We start from the raw sequence: 7868 nt of genomic DNA, 5'->3' as shown, positions 1-7868 counted from the left end.
ATGGTTGTTGTATAGTTAAATTCACAATGGTAATTCTAATTTGATACAAAAAAAAAATTATGTTGATAGCCAGAGTGAGATTGCTCTCCAACCTCTCGTTATAGGTTATAAATAATAGGAATGACCACCAAAATGAAAATAACTAATTATTATGATTTAAACTTATTAAACGAAGTAAACTAGTATATTATTCTGAGACTTTAATAACTGATGAGGAAATACGAATTCAAAATATCTTGAAAGGAATGAAAAAAATTCTGCAATTTAATATAGATTTTTTATCTAGTTAAAATTAGTCATGTAACAAACCATGACATTGTCAGGTAAGTTATTTTTATGATGCGTGTTGAAATGTTCAAGTTGAAGTGTATAGAAAACTGTGTCCACGGATAAATTAGTGAAAAGGGTTTGAAAGCATATTATATATATATATATATATATATATATATATATATATATATATATATATATATATATGTATATATATATATATATATATATATATATATATATATATATATATATATATATATACATGCATACATACATACATACATATATATATATATATATATATATATATATATATATATATATATATTATATATATATATATATATATATTTATTTTAATGGTGCCCATAGACCCGGGAAAGCAGATTTCATTATCACTCTAGAATATAACTGGTGGTGTTAGGAATATATTTTGTTAGGAGAGTGACCAAATAGTTTTGTTTTGCATTTATGGTATTGAATTGTAAATTGATAACTTAGAGGAAAATGGCTCAGTTCAATGTTCAGGAATTTTTAGCAGCTCCTTCCGTCCAAGTTTTGTCTGAAACCACTCTGTCTAGAGCACAGTGGAGCGCTTAGCAGAGGCATGTGGTGGTTATGTGTCTACTAGTATGGTAAAGGCACAAATAAGATGTATTGCTATGGAATCATTGATAAACTCTGGTAGAATAAACTGATGAAGATGAGTTAGAATTGGCTCAAGAGTTGTTGAAATGTAGCATCGTGCTGACTCTCATAAATAAGCAAGCAGAAAAGAAAGAGAAAAGTGATGCAGAGTTAGAGCTTAGACGCATGAAGCAGAAGAGAATTTGATTAAGCTAAAAATGCTTGCTGAAAGAGAGAGAATGCAAGCTGAAAGAGAGAGAATGCAAGCTGAAAGAGAAAGAATAGACAGGGGAGAAAAACAAGAAAGAAGAGAAAGAGAGAAGAAAAAAGCAGCAGAAGAGGAAAGAGAAAGAATAAAAGAGGAAAGAGAAATCGCAAAGACATGAAAGGGAAATGGAATTAATAAGAGCTAGATCCACATTACCTGTAACACCGTCTAAACCCTAACCAAGGGTAATCAAGACCTTGTATTTGATGTAGTGAGAGTACAGAAGTTAATCCCTAAGTTTACTGAAGAAGCTCCAGATGAGTTTTTTTATCACTTTGAGAAAGTGGCTTCAGGTATGGGATGGCAGAGGATAAATGGTCAGTTTTTTTGCTACAAAGTGTCTTAATTGGTAAAGGGAGAAGTGCTTATCTAGCCTTAACAGCTGATCAGTGTAAAGACTACAAGGTACTTAAAAACACAGTGTGCTACAAGTTTACCAGATGACCCCAGAGTACTACAATGAGAGATTCAGAAATTTAAGAAAAGATGAGAAAGGGAACCTTCTTAGATTATGCTTACAAAGTGAGAAGGTGTTTCAAACGTTGGGTAGAAGCTGCTAAAGTTAAAACTTTGATGAGTTAGAAGAGTTACTTGTTCTTGAACAGTATCTTAAGGGAATTCCTGAACATATAAGAGCCTATTTAAGAGAGAGAGAAGTGAAGAAACTTGACAAAGCCGCTACACTTAGTGAAGATTACAATATAATCAGTAGCAAACGTAATTACAATGTCAAGTACCAGAGTCAACAACGCCCAGGTTTTAAGTCTTTTCCAAATAACAGGAAACAAATTTAATGGGAAACCTTCAAGTTGATACTACTAAGAGTACACAAGGTAATACAGCTCAGCAAATTAATGTGAAATCCTCATCCAGTTTTTCAAGACAGTTACAGAAAAACCTAATGTTGTCTGTTTCAAGTGTGGAAGAGTAGGACACTACAGTCAAGAGTGTTACCGGAATCAACAGCAGTCAAAACCAGTTAGTCAAGTTGTGAAAACAAACTACGAAGAAGCAGTGTGGGAAAGAATCAGACTCCAGAGAGAATGAAACTAAACAAGCTGAATGTTTAGCAACCAGTGGAAATGTTACTCAAGCAGTGAGTGGTTAAGCAGTGTGGAGGCTTTTAAGCCATATATCTATGAGGGTATGCTGTCAACTCAAAAAGGAAGTATGCAGGTACAGTCCCAAGATATTACGTGATACAGGGAGTAACCATAGTGTGGTAGTACGTGGTTCTCACCCTCAGTTGGAGAAGAGTCTCACAGGAGATTCAGTTATTTTGAAGGGGGGTATAGGAGGAGAGGAAGTAACTCCTATATGCCGCTTACACCTGTCATGTGAATTGGTGACAGGGAATGTTGATTTTGCTGTAAAGGACTCACTGGCTGTGGAAGGTATACATGTTCTGTTGGGGGGAATGAAGTTGGTGGGTAATGCCCATGCCATTTATTCCTTGTCCTGTAGTGACAGACAAACCATTGAGGATTAGTCCTACAGAAGAGTTGGAGAAGAATAACCCCCACCTGTTTCCTAGTTGTGTAACTACCAGAAGTATGAAGAGGACTACGACTGTAAGTGAAGAAACTGAGGATTTACACACCCAAGAAGGATCAAGTGAAGGATCTTTGTGCTTAGAAGAATTATTCCAGGGAAGTGAAGTTTCCCATAGTGCTGACCAAGAAGAGATTTCCCAAGAAGATGAAGAAGACGACGACGAAGAAGAAGAACCTGATGTTCCTGAAGAGACTCCGAGTAGTCAAAGTGTTGCTGAAGACAGTAGTGAAACTACAGTAGCTGAGTTAGCAGATATTGAGAATTCAACCCTTGAAGTTGGTCAAGTGACAAGAGAGAAGCTGATGGACTTGCAGAAGAAGGATGCATCGTTAACTGATTTGTTCTTCAGAGTTGTTGATCGAGAAGAGATGCAACAAACTCCTACCTGTTACTATCTGAAGGAAGGTTTGCTGATGAGGAAAGTATAGACCTACAGATATCCAGGAGATGCTGAATGGGGCGAATATCATCAAATTTTGATTCCATATCCATTGAGAAAAGCAAGTGATTGCAGTAGCTCATGAGTCTGGACATATGGGAATCAGGAAGGACTGTGGAGAAGATCATGAATATTTTTTCTGGCCTGGACTTCACAGAGATGTTAGCAGGTTCTGTCATGAGTGTCATACCTGCCAGATAGCTGGAAAACCGAATGAAACCATCAAGAAAGCCCCCCTACACCTATAGAAGTTAGAGGAGAACCCTTTAGCAAAGTGATTATAGATTATGGTTGGACCATTGCGAAACAAAAAACGGAAATGAGTATTTGTGACATTAATGTGTCCTGTGACAAGGTATCCAGAAGCATTCCCTGTTAGAAACATATCTGCCAAGATGGTTGCTGAAAAACTTGTGGAGTTTTTCTCAAAGTTTGGTATACCAGAAATAGTACAAAGTGACAGAGGAACAAAACTTTACTTCAAAGTTATTTCAGGATGTGATGAATTTGTTAGGGGTGAAACAACAGTTATCAACCGCTTATCATCCAGAAACTCAAGTTTGGCCTTGGAAAGGTTCCAACCAGACAATTGAAAAGTATGCTGACAAAGTTATTGTTCTGAGTCAGGTAGAGGAATGGGATGTTGGTTTACCATTAATGTTGTTTGAAGTTAGGAATGCTTATCAAGAAAGTATGGGATGTTCACCTAATGAGATGATTTTTGGAAGAGAAGTGAGAGGACCGTTGAAGATTCTTGCAGAAAATTGGGAAGAAAATCAAGAGGAAAGCCCAAGCAGAGTATGTGAAGAACTTAAGGAAGAGGTTGAAAGAGATTAGAAAAATTTCTCTTTAGAAAACTTGAAAATGGAGTCAAGAGAAAATGAAAAGGAGATTTGATGCTAAGACTAAGCTAAGAAGTTTTAGTGTTGGTCAACAAGTGTTAGTGTTCTTACCTGTCAAGAGATTTCCCCTCACTAATAAATTTCAAGGTCCTTACAAGATAATTCAGAAGTTAAGTGATAGAACTTATGTGATTGAAACACCAGAAAGAAGAAAAAGACAAAGGAAGATACATGTGAACCTCTTGAAAACCTTATTTCTCAGAAACTAAAACTGAAACTGTGTCAGTAAAAACCCAGAACAACTTTATCTACAGAAGACGATGATGGCTACGATTGGGAGCTGCAAGCAAGATGAATAATTCTTCAATTTTGGAAAATTTGGAGGATAAATTGAAACATCTGAGTGTTGAACAAGGTGAAGACTTAAGTGACGTGATTAGAGTTTTCCAGAAATTTTTTTCAGATGGTGCCACCCTAGGACGTACTGATCTGACCAAGCATGAAATCAAGATTCAAGAAGATGGAAAAACCTTTCAAGCAAAGAGCCTATCGCTTATCACCGTATCATCGAGATGTTTAGAAGAAAGAAGTTGAATAGTTTGCTGACAACATGATTAGCAGAACCCAGTTCAAGTCACATTCAGTTCTCCATGTGTGTTGGTGAAGAAACCAGATGGTTCCTTTAGGATGTGTACTGATTATAGGAAGTTGAATTCTATCAGTGTGGCTGATAATTATCCTTTGCCTCTTATAGATCAGTTACTTGATAATATTGGGCAAGCCAAGTTTGTTTCCAAGATAGACTTGTTGAAAGGATATTATCAAATTTCCCTTTAGATGAGAATGCGAAGCTACTGTCAGCTTTTTTGTTTTTATTACTCCTTTTGGACTATATCAGTATACTGTTCTGCCGTTTGGTCTGATGATGCACCAGCAACATTTCAACGAGTGATGGATCAACTGTTAGGATCAATAGAAGGAGTAGGTGTATACCTAGATGACATCGTGATTTACTTTACAACGTGGGAAGAACATCTGAAGATTCTGAAGAAAGTTTTCAAGAAACTACAGGAAGCAGGATTAACAGTCAACTTAGAGAAGAGTGAGTTGGGAAAGGCCTTCTTGCTCCAGTAAATGCTAATGTAGAAGGTATCCGTAAGGCTACCCCACCTACTACCAGGAAACAGCTACAGAGATTTTTAGGCATGGCTGGTTTCTATCGTCGTTTTTGCCCAAATTTCTCAGCCGTAGTAGCTCCCTTGACAGACTTGACTAGTCCCAAAAGCTAAGTTTATTTGGACTCCAGAGTGTCAAGAATCCTTTGAGAAGGTAAAAGCCATTTTAACTTCAAGACCAGTACCTTCAAGCTCCAGACTTCGACAAGAAATTTGTGATACAGTTGATGCGTCAGACTGTGGTGTTGGAGCTGTTCTACTTCAAGGAAGATGAAAATAATATCTACCATCCTGTATGCTTCATGTCTACAAAATTGAAAAAACATCAGAAAGTATACTCGACAATCGAGAAGGAAACTTTAGCCTTAATCACCGCATGAAAAAATTTGAAGTGTATGTGAATAGACCTAGGAATGAAGAAAATTGTAGTGTTTTTCTGATCACAATCCACTGTCATTTATCCAGAAAATGAAAAACCATAATCAAAGACTGACCAGGTGGTCTTTGTGCCTGAACAGTATAACTTAAGAGTGCAGCACATTAGTGGCAAAAACAATGTAGTTGCTGATTATTATCTCGTTGCGAATCGTTGGATTCAACACCGTGATAAAAAATCTTCTGGGGGGAGGTATATTATATATTGCTACTTTCAAAATGCAGTTTTCCCCTCTTTGAAATGTCTTGTAGATTGTGTAACATTTTTTCAGATTCCTAGATAGCTTAGAAATAGGATGTTTTAAAATGTGTGTTTCAGATTTCGCATTAACGTCTTGTAAATGAATATATATAACGTAAAGAGAGAGATCCTTGTCTTTTCAAAGCTGCAAATGTTTAACTTTTATGTCAGCACTTTGAAATTAGAGGTCTGCGAGATCCGTTTGCGTCCCTGCTCTGTCAGCGCGTTTGATAATGAGCTCGACTCTTTTTACGTGGTCATCAAAAACATGTCAATCTTAATTATCGTTTACCCTCGTTTCAATCGGGTACGTATCTGTTGAGCAGTCTTGTCTTGTACGTGTATGTATTTGCCGAGTACCACGTGCATGTTGCTCATTCTTTATGTAAGATTGCGTCAGATTTCAGAACTTTCGAGAAGCTTTTTCGTACCAGAACGTATTTGTCATCTGCCTAGCCCAATTTTCCGCAAGGAAGAGGTTTTCATTTCGATCTTAAGACCTCGAGGCAGTTAGATCTCCCTCTCTCTCTCGCTCTCTCTCTCTCTCACTCGACATCGAGATTAAATTAACGTAACGTAAATTTGGTCACTCATATTGTGAGAATTGTATATTTGATATTTCTTAGAATTTATTTAGTTTATTTAATTTCTTTTGTGGAATCTGAACAAACATTTCGTAACGGCGCCTTGTTTTTTGAAATGAAAGTGTAATTACAAGAGAAGAAAAGAAGTTGTATACAAAAAAGGTAAAGTGTGTTATATTTTTATTAGTTGCAACTAATAATTGTTAGGAACAGTGAATAACTAATAATGGATAGGGAGTGTGTTTAACTAATAAAAACGGATAGGAATTGTGTTTAACTAATAATTGATAAGAACTGTTGTCTGTTACGAAGGTTTGGTAAAAAACTGTTGGTTACAGTGTTATGAAAAAGATTTACACTTTTACATTGCTGATATTTTTTTTTGTGTTTTGTGTCTGTTCCATTGTTTTGTGCACTTATTCATTTTCTTATTGAAGTGGTGTCTTTTTGTTTATATTTTCATTTACATTCACAATTTAATTGACTTAGTTATTTTCATTGCTTTATCATTGCACATTTAATTAAATTTAACACTTGTGAATTTATTTGCATTTACTTAGAATTCTTTTCAAATTTTATTGTTGTTTAGCACTTGGTGAATTCAATTTCAAATTTCAATTTATTGCCTAACACTTTTGAATTTTGATTGAATTAAAATTTCTTGAATTTTGTGATAAATTAATTTTGATTTAATTTTACTTAATTTGATTCAAGAATTAATTAACTTTACTTGTTTTCAAGTACAGTAATTTCCCTGATATTGTGAATTTCACTTATAAATTTTGAATTTAATAATAAATTTTTGTATTTATTTAAAATTTTTATAAGTGTTTTCTTTATCTTATACACCAGTATAAAATATATATAATTATGACTATATTTATGATAGGTAGAAACATAGAGTGGTAATTGATTTGCTTTCCTTCAATTTTCTTGAAGTGACTTAGAACCAGGGAAGTACTTAGACTTCTGAAATCAGGGAAATACTTAGAGTTTTAAAGTTGTTGATGGAGTGATAGCCCTTTGATTAATTTAATTACTTACAAAGAGTTACGCTCACACCTGTTTTGATGAAACTTAGTCTGATTTTCTGCAATACTGGTAAGTGTTAAGGGATCACTGTTGCCTTTAGAGTATTCATTCCGTTTAAATGTGTTATGAGGGTTCAGGTGTCTGGCTTTTGGTGAGGTAATATTTGATGCATGGTAACCAGATACTTGGCACTTCGTAACATTATTAAGGGATCACTGTTGCCTTTAGAGTATTCAGTCGTTTAAATGTGTTATGAGGGTTCAGGTGTCTGGCTTTTGGTGAGGTAATATTTGATGCATGGTAACCAGATACTTGGCACTTCGTAACAATATATATATATATATATATATATATATATATATATATATATATATATATTTATCTATATATAGGGATAA

At 35.0% G+C, this 7868-nt stretch overlaps 1 protein-coding gene across 3 annotated transcripts in view; it reads right to left on the bottom strand.

Annotated features, from left to right (window-relative positions):
- LOC135211264 (neuronal acetylcholine receptor subunit alpha-7-like) overlaps nt 1–7868 on the bottom strand; it is a 61109-nt gene that overhangs the window by 1665 nt on the left and 51576 nt on the right. The gene's annotated exons all lie outside the window — the stretch shown is intronic.

The sequence above is a fragment of the Macrobrachium nipponense genome, chromosome 4 (genome assembly GCF_015104395.2).
Source record: "Macrobrachium nipponense isolate FS-2020 chromosome 4, ASM1510439v2, whole genome shotgun sequence".
NCBI classification, from domain to species: domain Eukaryota; kingdom Metazoa; phylum Arthropoda; class Malacostraca; order Decapoda; family Palaemonidae; genus Macrobrachium; species Macrobrachium nipponense.
The sequence above is the reverse complement of the archived record's forward strand: the minus strand, read 5'-3'. Positions and strand labels throughout refer to the sequence as shown.